The following is a 15,152-nucleotide window of genomic DNA, read 5'->3' on the forward strand; positions in this document are numbered from 1 at the left end:
AGCTGTTCGCAAACTTGTCGCCGGTCTGTAAACCGATAGCGATCAAATCGCGGCGATATACCACTGCTGACATGAATTTCATCACTTCAGAAACCAAGCGATTACTGGAAGAAGGAATTATAGAACCGAGCGATTCGCCATGGCGCGCACAGGTGTTGGTGACCAGCAGCCAGAACCATAAGAAACGAATGGTTGTCGATTATTCCCAAACGGTCAATCGCTTCACCCAACTCGACGCCTACCCCCTGCCGCGCATAGACGAGATGGTCGAACGCGTGGCCAATTATAAGATATTCAGCACCATCGATTTGCGAAGCGCCTATCACCAAATTCCCATCCGAGAGGAAGACAAACCTTACACCGCATTCCAGGCAGGTAGGCGCCTCTTCCAATTCAGGAGGATTCCATTCGGTGTCACGAATGGAGTAGCTTGCTTCCAACGGGTTATGGACAACATCATCTCAGATGAAAACCTCAAAGACACTTTTGTTTACGTGGACAATGTCACAGTGTGAGGTAGGGATCAGGGGGAACATGACATGAATCTGGACAGATTCTTGAGCATTGCTCGGAAATATAATCTGACTCTCAACTACGAGAAATGCGTATTCTCGGCAAGGTCAATTGACCTTCTCGGCTACACGATAGCCGACGGCACAATTAAGCCTGATCCTGAACGATTGCGCCCACTTCGTGAGCTACCCCCACCTCAGGACCTGCAGACAATGCGCCGGGTGATCGGCATGTTCGCTTACTATGCAAGATGGATTTCGCAATACTCCGAGAAAATACATCCCCTAGTGCATTGCAAAAACTTTCCACCAGATGCCGCTGTTGTAAAAGCTTTCCGCAACCTCAAAGACGATATCAGTAATTCCGTGGTATTATCGATCGATAGCTCGGTGCCCTTCGTGGTGGAAACAGATGTTTCAGATCACGCGATAGCTGCTACGCTTAATCAGTCTGGGCGGCCGGTCGCGTTCTTCTCGAGAACTCTTTCTGGAAGCGAGCAGAGACACTCGGCAATAGAGAAGGAGGCGTACGCCATCGTCAAAGCGCTGCGTAAATGGAGACATTATTTACTGGGAAACCACTTCACGCTCGTTACGGACCAACGATCCGTGGCATTCATGTTTGATGGGAAAAATAACGGGAAAATTAAGAATGAAAAAATTATGAGATGGCGGATAGACCTAGCTTGCTATAGTTACGACATAGTCTACCGGCCCGGGAGGGAAAACCCTGCTGCAGACACCTTCTCTCGGGTCTACTGCTCGGCGGTAATCAGCCGGGCTTTGCAAGACCTCCATGTGTCTCTGTGCCACCCGGGGGTAACCAGAATGGCACATTTCGTGCGCAGACAGAATCTTCCCTATTCTATTGAAGATATTAAACAAATGAATGCTTCATGCCCTGTTTGTGCTGAACTAAAACCCAGATTCTATGGTGCGGCTTCTGGCAGATTGATCAAGGCCACTTCTCCCTTCGAGAGACTAAACATTGACTTCAAAGGGCCCCTGCCGACCGAGACAGACAACAGATACATATTCACTGTTGTTGATGAGTATTCAAGGTTCCCTTTCGCATTTCCGTGCTCGGATATGACCTCGGGCACTGTCGTGAAATGTCTGTCTGACCTCTTCGCTATGTTTGGGAAACCTTCGTACATACATTCAGACAGAGGGCCGTGTTTCATGTCGGCCGGGCTAAAACAATTCCTATTAGAGCACGGCATAGCAACTAGTCGAACGACGGGTTACAACCCACAGGGTAATGGGCAGGTGGAACGGTATAACGGAGTCATTTGGAAAGCCGTAACTCTGGCGTTGAAATCAAGAGGACTGGGCCCCGAGCGGTGGGAGGTTATCCTTCTCGACGCTCTGAATTCCATATGCTCTTTGCTCTGCAGGTCCACCAATGCAACTCCTCACGAACGAATGTTTACTCACCAGCGGCGTTATGTTGACGGCCAATCGGTGCCCAACTGGCTAACCCATCCCGGAACAGTGTTCATGAAACGCCCGGTACGACAAAGCAAGTATGAACTCATGGTGGAAGAGGTCGAACTCATCGATACTAATCCAGAGTATGCTCATGTCAGGCTCCCGGATGGCAGGGAGACCACTGTGTCGGTTCGCCATTTGGCTCCCTCAGGTACTCCTCCCGCAGGTACACCACCATCTGGCACACCTCTCTCTGACATCCCCTCCCCAGGTGTTCCCCCCCCAGGGACTCCACCCGAGAAGGGTGACGACGGAGCGACCGCGTTCCACCCGAGAGCGATCGGGGAGTCATCTCCGGCACGAGTCGAGGCTCACCAAGAGGATCGGAAGCCTTCCTCAAGTGAAACCGCCATCTACTCCCGGAGAGGTCGACGAATAATACCCCCTCGCCGACTCAATCTGTAAAGTGGATTATCGGCATCCTCGATGCTCATGCTCCTATATGCTCGTTACATAATATATCGATGCTCATTACCATGCTCCTACAACTCAAAATAATCCTCACTGCTTGGCATGTATGCTTCTGTAGTTTAGATAGTTCGCGTTGCTTGAAATGTATACTCCTGTAGCGCTGAAGTAATCATGGTGCGTTAGCTGGGCCTCTAGTTACATTTTAAAGACGGGGAAAATGTGGTGAATTGAAGGTCGTGACGTGTGATCACATGTTGCCCGGCTCGAGCACGGAATAGATAAAGCTGAGGGTCGGCTCGGTCGGGGGCATTGTCGTTTTATGTCGGCGGTTCACTTGGTGCTCATTGAATGGTGAGAATACTGATTTATATATAATACTGATTTATTTTGCGGTGATTAGTTGCGCGTGTGTACCTTACTGCTTATGTACTCCATGCTGCGTCTGTATTTCCTGGTGTGCCCGTAGAAGCGGCTCCAATCAAATGCAATAAAGCCTACACTCTGAAGGTTCTTCTCTCGTTTTCATTTCACCTTGTCAGCAGGAAATAGCGAAACAAATGTTAACCCTGTTACTGCTCCCAGTTCATCACGTGGTGAAGCTGGAAACGCAGGAAATGTTAAAATGGATGTTTTACGAGAGACCCCCAAAGTACTGTATACCTCCACGCCGTTGGAGGTCGATAACACTGTCATGGACGAGGAAAGCGAGATCTCTGCATCCGTTGATGGTGTTTCCATTTCATCAACTCCCCTGATTACTTCCGTTCCTTCACCAGGAGATGTTCCCACAATGGAAGAGCACATAGACGTGGTAACCAGTACAGATCCGTGTATCAATACTGACGACAGTGCCGATATGCAGGACGGTACAAGTTTATGTGACTCGGAAACTAAAACCGACTCTGACGAATCTGACCTGGAGGAAGCAAACAGGAACAGTCAGGTGGAAACGGTGGAGAAGCTGACCGGTCAAGGTCCTACCCCCCCTGAACAAATAAGACTCTTCTTACAAAATACATACAGGAAACGCAATATAAACCTGACGGAATACTTTCCAGATCTACTGTCCTTCCTTGAGTGTGCTCAGGCTATCGTACGTAAGCCTGACTTATTCGGTTTCCACCAGACACACTGTCACCGCTTAAAAAAACTGATTGCCAAGGCGAAAAGGGATCCTAATCAATTATCCCGCTTCTGATCTTATTCTTAGAACCTATTATTTTCCTCATGGCCAGTTTCAAGATTGGAAGGATAAATGTTAATGGTGGTGGGAGTCCGCTCCACAAGATCCAAATTAAACAGCTGGTAGAGGTCAACGGTCTTGACATAGCTTTGTTACAAGAGTCCCATGCTGTCCGATCTGTTCAGGCTCAGTGGCGACTTGATGGACAAGGAATGTTTCTTCAGTAACAACTCCTCGTCGAAGGCAGACATCATGTTTGTCTTAGGGAAATATTTCCATCCGTCCTGCCTTAAATTTATGAGTATTATTGATGTCCACCTTGCCTCCGTGACCTTCTCTATTCAATCAGGTCAAGTTCACAATTCTCAATGTGTATGCTCCATGCAAAAATGACGAGCGGATCTCCTTTTTTGCCGAACTGAGAAAATTCCTGCAAACACTGGATTTGCAGACTTGTCTAATTATATATTGGTGGCAATTCTAACTGTACTGTTAATGCTTCATTTGACCGGAACGGGCCGGAACCCCAACCATGTACCGCAAAACTTTTTTGCAAACATCATTGCAAAATATAATCTTCATGATATTTGGTGCATACAGCACCCTTCTGATCGGTCTTGTACATGGTGTCGTTGTTTAAACAACCACGTCTCACTTGCGAGGCTTGATCACATCTATGTAAATTCTCATTTATTACATGGAGTTTATAAATCCGATATCGTGCCTTCTGGTTTCTCCGACCATTCCCAAGCCCGAGTCTTTATTCAACTCTCTAAACCACGTCCAGGGAGCTCTCATTGGAAATTCAATAACAGTTTACTAGAAAACCTCAACTTCATTCAGGCCTTTGAATCCTTCTGGACGGCTATCCTAGAACAGAAGCTAAGCTGTTCCTTTAACCCGGTGATATGGTCGGATTTAGTAAAAACCCAAATTAAAGGTTTCTGTCAACAGTATCAGTTTTTCTCAACAAGGGCTGACCATGAAGTAAAGAAAATATTACAGTTAGAGATTTTACAACTCCAACGGGTCATCGGACAAAATAATAGTAACATACAAAAAACCTTAACTGAGAAATAGTCTTTATTAAAGGAAATAACCGAGAGGAATGCACGTGGTGCCTTAGTTCGGATGAGGGTGTGACACCTGAATGAGGCAGACGTACCAACCAAGTACTTCTTTTCGTTAGAGAAACGTCTTCCCAGTAAACAGCTTTCTCAGCTGCAATTAGCAGATTCATCCATTACCTTTACACAATGAGAAATCAAACTTTTCGAAAATATATTCAATGGAACAAATAAATCCTGTCAGTGTCGCCTCGATCTCCGTAGGCCTGCCAGTGTTGTGTGAAGATGGGCGTTCCCAACTGGAAAGACCCATCACCTTGGATGAACTTGGCGCTGCCCTGCACGGCCTCGCCATTGGGAAAGCACCTGGATTGGATGGACTTACAACCGAATTTTACAAGAAGTTTTGGCACTTATTGGGTCCAGAACTCATTAACACGTTGAACGCAAGCTGCCAGCTTGGAGAGCTACCTCGGAGTTGCCGACGAGCTCTTCTTACCCTCATCCCAAAAAAAGGGAGATGCCGAGTATTGAAAATTGGCGTCCTATCTCCCTGTTATGTACGGACTATAAGATATTTTCAAAATCCCTGGAATCGAGACTTACTCCTTACTTATCTTCGTTGTTGAAAGAAGACCAATGTTATTGTCCCAAAATGTTCCATCTATGACAACATCTCCCTTGTGAGAAACATCATTGAACTGTGCAAGGAAAGCCCTAAAGATTTCGGACTTCTTCTCCTTGATCAGGAGAAAGCCTTTGACCGTGTTGACCATCGGTACCTTTTCGAAGTATTTGAGCGGTTTGGACTTGGTTCAACCTTCATCTCTTATATTAAAATACTGTTATGGCTGTGGAAATTCGCAGACCACCATAAAGGTCCTTAGATCAGTTCTGCCGATAAGTCTGTGTTCAGATAGGTTTCCCCACCGTTGTTTAGAGGGTTTTCTTCGTGTTGTCCGGGCTGTGATCCTTTGAGATAGTGTTTTTCTTTTACTATCGTTATTTTGGTCCAACCACACAACAACCACCTTAACCACAATGCCAACCATGCCACCATCACAACAACCACGATCACCTCAGCCACCAACCACAACCAAACCACCACCACCAACGTTGCTCTCAACAACCGCTTCAGACCAACCGCCTTCCATCACCCCAACCACACCCGCCTCTCGACAAACCACGCCACCCTCGCCCCTTTACCCACAACCGTCAACATCTCCACACCACAAACATCGCCTCACCTTCATCTCCGCCAACGCTGCCACCTTTGCGCCGGCCGTGGCGAGATCCGCCCACATGGCAATGCTTCCGGCAGACACGGGGGTTCATTCGCCATGCAGGGTGTTCGGATCGAGCGCGTCGATGATTTCTGCAACGTCCGCTCTCCGCGCAGAGTCGGGGGTCGGAGGTCAAGGTTCGCGTCAATGATCTCTGCAACGTCCGCTCTCCGCGCAGAGTCGGGGGTCAGAGGTCAAAGGCTCACGTCGATGATTCCTGCAATGTCCGCTTTCCGCGCAGGATCAAAGGTCAAAGAGCGAAGGCCAAATCTCGTCTCACCGGCCCGATATAAGGGCGAGCGGAGCGGCCGCGAGAGTGAGTCGGAGGGAAGCCACGGAGCTGCGAGTCAGTCTGTGGAGAGTTCGAGGGAGTCTGAGGAGCGACGGAGCGATGCGGAGGTCCCAAGGAGCGTGGAGACCACAGCCGGGAAAGGGCTGAGGAGAATGGGGGTTGCGAGCGGAGGGCGCAGCAACCCAGCTGTGCCGGCGAACCTGTGCGTTCGGGTGGAGAGAGAGGGCCCGAGAGAGCTTGCCAGCCAGCGCCAAGGCAGTCAGAGGTGATCGGACCTCGGCACAGTTCGCGCATCGCTGAGGAGCGGATGGGGTCTAATAGAGCATCAACTCTAAAAGACCATTGAAAGACCCGTTCGTTCCTCTCAACCGCGTTGCCAGCCGGGGCCCAGATCACCTCTCCTTAGTTAGGCCGAGGTCAGCCGCAGCTGTCCTCGCTGCTGTGGGGGACAGACGTCGCGACTCGCCCACCATCGCATCACGAGGGTGCAGGTAACCTGCTACGGTCTCGTGAGGCCCTTTCGGTCACCCAGGCTCCACAGGTCAGGTCAGGTATGGGAGCATGTGCCAGAACAGCACGTCGCTGCGTCCACTTTCCGCCGGTACTCCAGGGGCCTCCGTCTGGCCATCCCCCAGGCAGATGCCAGGCCCATCTCCATCTCCTTGAGATGATGGTCAACCTGTTGCAACCATGAGGCACGTGGTCGACCCACTGGCCTCCTCCACTCATGAGACTCCCTCGCTGAGAGAATCTGGTGAGCAGGATCAGCGTCAGGAAAACGAGCCACATGTCCATACAGCCGCAACTGACGCTCACGGACTATGCAGGTAACAAATCTCATCTGAGTCTCTCTCAGCAACCGCTCGTTGGACACAAAATCCGACCAGCGATAGCCAAGGATTCTCCGAAGAGACCTGGTACCAAAGGAATTAAGTCTCCGTCTCAGATCCTTGGTCAGAGTCCAAGTCTCGCACCCATAGAGCAAGACTGGAAGTACCAAGAACCTGAAGACTCGGACTTTCGTCCTCCCGCACAGGTACCGGCAGCGCCACACCCCATGATCCAGTGAATCCATGACTCCCCAGGCCCGACCCAGACGTCTATTGACCTCTGACTCGCAGCCAGCAGAGACATGAATATCACTGCCAAGGAAAGTGAATCTCCCCACGACCTCAACATCCTCACCACAAACAGACACAGACAGGACAGCAGCATCCAAGATGTCACCGAATGCCTGGATCTTAGTTTTGACCCAAGAAACCCGTAATCCCAAGACTCCGACTCCTCATTCAGCACCTCGAGGGCCCCTAAGAGGATGTCTAAAGTCTCCGCAAAGATGACTGCATCATTTGCAAAGTCAAGGTCCGAGATCTTGACATTCCCAAATGACGCACCGCAACTTGATCTCTCCGACATCCTCCCTAGAATCCAGTCCATACAAGTGCTGAAAAGTGTGGGGGCAAGTACACATCCCTGACGAACTCCAGTAACAACTGGAAAGAAGTCAGAGGTGGTACCACCACACTTCACAGCACTCTCAGTACCAGAGTAGAGTTCAGTCATCAGATCGATCAGTTTTGGTGGCACCCCACGAAGACCAAGAATCCTCCAGAGGACATCCCGATTTACTGAATCGAACGCTTTACAGAGATCAACATAGGCTGCAAGCAGCCCCTGCCGAAACTCTCGTCTGCGTTCGGTGAGGACACGAAGTGCAAGGATGCGGTCAATCGTTGACCTCTTTGGTGTAAAGCCTGACTGCTCTGGACGCTGGTGCTCAAGCAGATGGTGGCGAACCCTATCGAGAATTATCCGAGCAAAGACCTTGCCCGGCACTGAGAGCAGCGTCACCCCTCGGTAGTTGTTGCAGTCTTGGCGATCACCCTTTCATTTCCAGAGAGGGACAACAAGGCCCCTCTTCCAGTCAGTTGGGATGATGCCTGTGTTCCAGGCAGAGCACAAAACTGCATGCAACGACACGAGTGCAGCATTTCCACCAGCCTTGAGAAGTTCGGCATGGATGCCACAGATCCCTGGAGCTTTTCCCCGTTTCAACTGGTTCACCGCAGCCCGTGTTTCCACAAGCGAAGGTGGACCACAGTTGATTCGAGGGTCAGCAACAGGGATTGTAACACCCTTGACGTCCAACTCGACAGTTGGGGGATCAGCCTGGTACAACCGCTCAAAGTAACCGGCCCAGCGGGCCTTCACTTCAGACTCCTCTGTCAAGAGCCTACCACTCTCTGCTCGAACTGCCGTGCTCCGAGGGATGGGCTTGGATGAACGTAATGCGCGAATTCCCCTGTAAGCGGGACGAGAATCACCTGTCCACAGGTGATGCTCTACTCCCTCACAGATTCCTCGCACATAGGCCTCCTTGTCCACCCTCAGTGCACGTACAGTTTTACGCCTCAGCTCCCTGAACAGCTCAGCTCTGCCATTCAGCCTGGCCCTGCAACTCTGGTCAATGGTATCCAGTGTCCCTTGAGAGACAAAATTCTTCTTTGCCCTGCGGTGAGCTCCAAGGCATCCACCGGCAACATCAAGGACGGTGGTCTTGAAGGCGGTCCACAACTCTTCAGGACCCCCCAAAGCACCCAGACCCCCCAAGTGTCCACTCAGCCTGTTCGCAAACTCCTCAGCGACTCTCTCATCCCTGAGCTTGGCAACATCCAGCCTCAGCTGGGATGGTACCATTCTCCAGGATTTAAGGTGCAGCTTTAGAGTTGCTACAACAAGCCTGTGGTCAGTATTGAGGAACTGAGCACTCCGGTAGACCCTGCAGTTCTGGATCATCCTCCAACGACCGTCAATGAGGACATGGTCAATCTCCTTTGCCACACCGCCAGCGTTGGAATACCAAGTCCAGCGATGAGCTTGTGGGCGCTGAAACCATGAACCAGCCACCCTAAGTCCATGACTTCTTGCAAAGTCAAGGAACTTAGTGCTATTCTGGTTCATAGTTCCTGACCCATGGGGACCAACACTCACCTCATAACCATCCCTATCAGTTCCAGTCGATGCATTGAAATCCGCCAAGACTAGAAGTGTATCTCGTCTGGGGCACTGATCAACCACAGACTCGAGTGTGGCGTAGAATGCATCCTTCACGGTGAGATCACTCGCCTCAGTCGGAGCATAAACAGAGACCACGGAAATGACACCTAAGGAGTGACGAATCCTTAATCTCATAATACGCTCGTTGACCAGTGTTACCTCAATTATCATTGGGGTCAGCTTATTGGACACAGCTACAGCAACTCCTTGGGTATGGTAACCATCAGAGCGACCAGACCAATAGTAGGTGTAACCACCCACCATTATCTCGCCGCAATCCGGTCTCCGAACCTCAGAGAGAGCTGCAATCCCGATGTCCAAACGCTTGAGCTCAGATGATAACAGAGACAGGTGATCATCCTCTCTTAGGGATAGGACATTCCAGGCACCCACCCGAAGGGACCGCCTCAGGTTAACCCAAGGAGACCGCCGTCTGGGGGACGACACCTCAGCACCACTCCGACACACTCTCCCGCAATCTGACCCAGGGATGTTACCCCGTGGTTTCCCTCCTATCAAAGATTGGGGGTCCCGAAGGCTTTGCCCCAATCCCGTCATCCGGTGAGCTGCCCTGCGAAGGGAAGCTGCACAGGAGGTACTCCCACAGAGTGGGTTTTCAGATTTTTTTGCGTTTTTGCCTTTTGCGGAATGAAGGGTTTTACGGTGGCTGGAGTGCAAATCCTGCCACCAACCTCCTAATAAGAAGTGACCCAACTGCAGGAGGACGTCCGCAGACACAGTTGGGCACTAGATATGGATGGCCGTTGGCTCACAAGGAGCTCCTCCGCCCTTTGACAGGTTTTGTTTTTAATCCTGCTGGGTGTCCATATCCAAACACCCTCCTCACCAGAAAACCTGGTGGGGGAGACGGTTTAGTCGCCGACAACCCGACCATGGAACAGGTTAGTACAGGTTTACATGGTACCTGTAGCAGGTCACAGATCGAACCTGACCTGACTTAAGGTCAGACTGACTTAAGGCTCCACGTCACAACGGTATACGGACCCTGTCTGGCACCCTCGTCTTTGAGGGTAGCCTTTTCTTTTCTTTTGCATGAATGTTGGTGGCGCCGTGTCCTGGCAAGTAAAACTGAGTAAGTGACTGTACATTATAACACTAGTCGGTTGAAGTGCTTTCGCCTTGCTCGTATCTTTGTTCCCGTCCCGTGCATTGCTTGTTTGGTTGCATGGCTGTATACGTGTTTTACATACCTGCATCATTGCATACGTGTCAGTTGGAATAAATGTGCTTGGTTAAATGTATCCCGTTCGTTGCGTCCTTTCTCCCAATTGAAATGCCATCTTGCATTGCGGAATAATAGTTGGGTTGTTAAATACCCGATAAATAGAATCGGATCCCGCGAGGTCGGGCGATTATACCCGCTCGGTTATCACTGAAGAACGGAACGGACCGCTTGAGCGGTTCGTGTCCAGGCCGACCTGCGCCGAGGTACAGTCTCCCGGTAGGCTACCTGCGCAGGTACTTACAGTGGGGAGAACAAGTATTTGATACACTGCCGATTTTGCAGGTTTTCCCACTTACAAAGCATGTGGAGGTCTGTAATTTTTATCAGAGGTACACTTCAACTGTGAAAGACGGAATCTAAAACAAAAATTCTGAATCTCACATTGTATGATTTTTAAATCATTAATTTTCATTTTATTGCATGAAATAAGTATTTGATCACCTACCAACCAGTAAGAATTGCATGAAATAAGTGTTTGATCACCTACCAACCAGTAAGAATTCCGGCTCTCACAGACTTGTTAGTTTTGTCTTTAAGAAGCCCTCCCATTCTCCACTCATTACCTGTATTAACTGCACCTGTTTGAACTCGTTATCTGCATAAAAGACAGCTGTCCGCACTCAATCAATCAGACTCCAACCTCACCAAAATGGGCAACACCAGAGAGCTGTCTAAGGACATCAGGGACAAAATTGTAGACTTGCACAAGGCTGGGATGGGCTACAGGACAATAGGCAAGCAGCTTCGTGAGAAGGCAACAACTGTTGGCGCAATTATTAGGAAATGGAAGAAGTTCAAGATAACAGTCAATCTCCCTCAGTCTGGGGCTCCATGCAAGATCTCACCTCGTGGAGCCTCAATGATCATGAGAGGTGAGGGATCAGCCCAGAACTACATGGCAGGACCTGGTCAATGACCTGAAGAGAGCTGGGACCACAGTGTCAAAGAAAACCATAATTGACACACTACGCCGTCATGGATTAAAATCCTGCAGCGCACGCAAGGTCCCTCTGCTCAAGCCAGCGCATGTCCAGGCCCGTCTGAAGTTTGCCAATGACCATCTGGATGATCCAGCGGAGGAATGGGAAAAGGTCATGTGGTCTGATGAGACCAAAATAGAGCTTTTTGGTTTAAATTCCACTCGCCGTGTTTGGAGGAAGAAGAAGGATGAGTACAACCCCAAGAACACCATCCCAACCGTGAAGCATGGTGGTGGAAACATCATTCTTTGGGGATGCTTTTCTGCAAAGGGGACAGGACGACTGCACCGTATTGAGGGAAGGATGGATGGGGCCATGTATCGCGAGATCTTGGCCAACAACCTCCTTCCCCCAACAAGAGCATTGAAGATGGGGCGTGGCTGGGTCTTCCAGCATGACAACGACCCGAAACACACAGCCAGGGCAACTAAGGAGTGGCTCCGTAAGAAGCATCTCAAGGTCCTGGAGTGGCCGAGCCAGTCTCCAGAGCTGAACCCAATGGAAAATCTTTGGAGGGAGCTGAAAGTCTGTGTTGCCCAGCGACAGCCCCGAAACCTGAAGGATCTGGAGAAGATCTGTATGGAAGAGTGGGCCAAAATCCCTGCTGCAGTCTGTGCAAACCTGGTTAAGAACTACAGGAAACGTCTGATCTCTGTAATTGCAAACAAAGGTTTCTGTACCAAATATTAAGTTCTGTTTTTCTGATGTATCAAATACTTATTTCATGCAATAAAATGCAAATTAATTATTCAAAAATCATACAATGTAATTTTCAGGATTTTTGTTTGAGATTCCATCTTTCACAGTTGAAGTGTACCTATGATGAAAACTACAGACCTCCACATGCTTTGTAAGTGGGAAAACCTGCAAAATCGGCAGTGTATCAAATACTTGTTCTCCCCACTGTAGGTATATCGATATTCGGCGATTGACCCTATTTTGCGCGGGTAGAAAATTGGCTAGGCCGTGGTGGGGTCACGACTGAATTGTCCGTCCGGTGGGCGATGCGGCTGCTATGAGGAAAACGCGGTCGATCACACGCCGGTGGGCACGAATTCGTAACAATACTATACAATAATATTTATGGTGTGCTGAAGATAAACAATGAACTTGTTGCTCCTTTGTCTATTAAAAAGGGAATTGGACAAGGTTGCCCTCTTTCCGGGTTACTTTGTGCTCTCTCCATCGAACCCTTACTGGTTTCTTTGCGCTGTAGACTAACTAGTTTGTCCCAGCTTGAACGGCCCATCAAGGTACTGGCATACGCCGATGACGGGTGTGTATTCGTACAAGATATCAATGACATTAACATTGTTCGTTATTGTTTGTCCTTATTTGAAAAGGCTTCTTCAGCCAAAGTAAATTGGAACAAAACGAGTGCCCTTTGGCTCGGTCCGTTGTGATACTTGGCGCCAAGACTTCCTGCTCCACTGTCATGGGCCAATGATGGTGTGAAATACCTTGGAGTGTTCTTAGGTTATAATACCACAGTAGCAAAGAATTGGGCTGGTCTGCTTGAGTTTGTTGAGGGTAAACTGCAAAAATGGAAAGGTCTGATCACACAACTGTCATATCGTGGAAGGGTCTTGGTCATCAACACATTGGTGGCTTCTACCTTATGGCACAGGTTCTTCGTGCTGCATCCTCCAGCAGTGTTGCTTCAACAGCTCCAGAAGTGCTTTGTGTCCTTTTTCTGGGACGGAAAACACTGGCCGCAACCTGGGGTCCTCAGTTTACCACTGACCGATGGAGGACAAGGCCTGGTCGACGGGAAGAGCCGGCGAATGGCCTTTCGACTCTCGGTTGCTCTTCGCATGCTATACACGCGACCCTCTCCACCATGGGTCAACGTCGCTTGTCACCTTTTGCAACAGGCTGGGAAGCTAGGCTATGACCACTCTCTTTTCCTGATGGACCTTTCTAAAATCGACACATCCCCCCTCTCTGGTTTCTATCAGAGCATGCTAAATGCGTGGCAAGCTTTGACAATAACAAGAGCTACACATTCTTACACGAAACAGATGTTTCTGGAAGAACCTTTGTTCTACAACTCCTTTTTCCATGATATGCCTGCTGATAGGTGTTTTATTCAACGCTTTACCGACAAGGGCGTTAAATCTGTCTCGTGGCACTCGATCCTCTCGAATCGTGGCACGCATATTATGTAGTGTGCTTTGGACATAAACACAGCTTGCACCTGCTTGGGAGCAGGACCAGCAAAGCATTGAACAAAATACACATCGAATACCTTCTCTCTACCTTTCCTGAACTCGCATGTGATTTTTTTTCTTGCCAGCCCTCTTCCTTCTACCCCTTTTAACGTCGGCTTCAATGGCCTTCCCAAACAAAAAGACCTTTATTTGGGTTGTGTAAAATTTCTTTCTCAACGGCAAATAACACAGCAGAAGGTTCGATGGAGAGACCTCTTACCTTGTTCTCCCCTTATCTTCTTAACTGGAAAGGTTTTTATCACCCTCCTGTACCAGCACGACATGGCGACCTCCAATGGAGACGAGTACACTGGATCCTTCCTTTAATCACTTGTTACACCGTTTTTCAAATCTGCTTGTAGATGAATGTCCTTTTTGTAAGAAATCTGAAAACCTTTTTCACATCTATGTTGAATGCCAACGGTTGGCACCTTTATTTATTTTACTTCGGAATTGTTTTGTGAGGTTTGGTTTGATTTTTAACCTCCACCATCGGAGATGGACGGAGGTTGCTGTTTTCATCCCTGTCTGTCTGTTTGTTTGTTACTTACGAAATCTCTAGATTTCGTAAGTATGTTGATCACTTCCGGACTCTGTTTGTTTGTTTGTTTGTAGGCACGATAACTCAAGAACGGAAGAAGCTACCAATGTCAAATTACACCACGTGATTCAGGAGGGCGATAGCTAGTGCTGATTAGATTTTGGTCAAAATCGGTCAAAGGTCAAGGTCACAGTCAGGTCAAATATCCAAAAAAAAGTTATAACTCGAGAACGGAAGAAGCTACCAATGTCAAATTACACCATGTGATTCAGGATGGTGATGGCCTGCGCTGATTAGATTTTGGTCAAAATCGGTCAAAGGTCAAGGTCACAGTGAGGTCAAGCATCGAAAACACGATAACTCGAGAATGGAAGAAGCTACCAATGTCAAATTACACCACGTGATTCAGGAGGGTGGTGGCTCGCGCTGATTAGATTTTGGTCAAAATCGGTCAAAGGTCAAGGTCACAGTGAGGTCAAATATTTGATTTTTGATGGTTTGGTACAGATATCTTGAGAACGGAAGAAGCAACCAATGTCAAATTACACCAGGTGATTCAGGAAGGCGATGGCTAGTGCTGATAAGACTTTGGTCAAAATCAGTCAAAGGTCAAGGTCACAGTAAGGTCAAACATTCGATTTTTGATGGTTTGGTACAGATAACTCGAGAACGGAAGAAGCTACCAATGTCAAATTACACCACCTGATTCAGGAGGGTGATTGCGAGCGCTGATTAGATTTTGGTCATAATCGGTCAAAGGTCAAGGTCACAGTGAGATCAAACATTTGATTTTTTTATGGTTTGGTACAGATATCTCGAGAACGGAAGAAGCTACCAATGTCAAATTACACCACGTGATTCAGGGGGGTGATGGCTTGT

This window comes from Eptatretus burgeri, chromosome 9 (genome assembly GCF_056783735.1).
Source record: "Eptatretus burgeri isolate ZD-2024b chromosome 9, Ebu_testis_v1, whole genome shotgun sequence".
Lineage (NCBI taxonomy): Eukaryota > Metazoa > Chordata > Myxini > Myxiniformes > Myxinidae > Eptatretus > Eptatretus burgeri.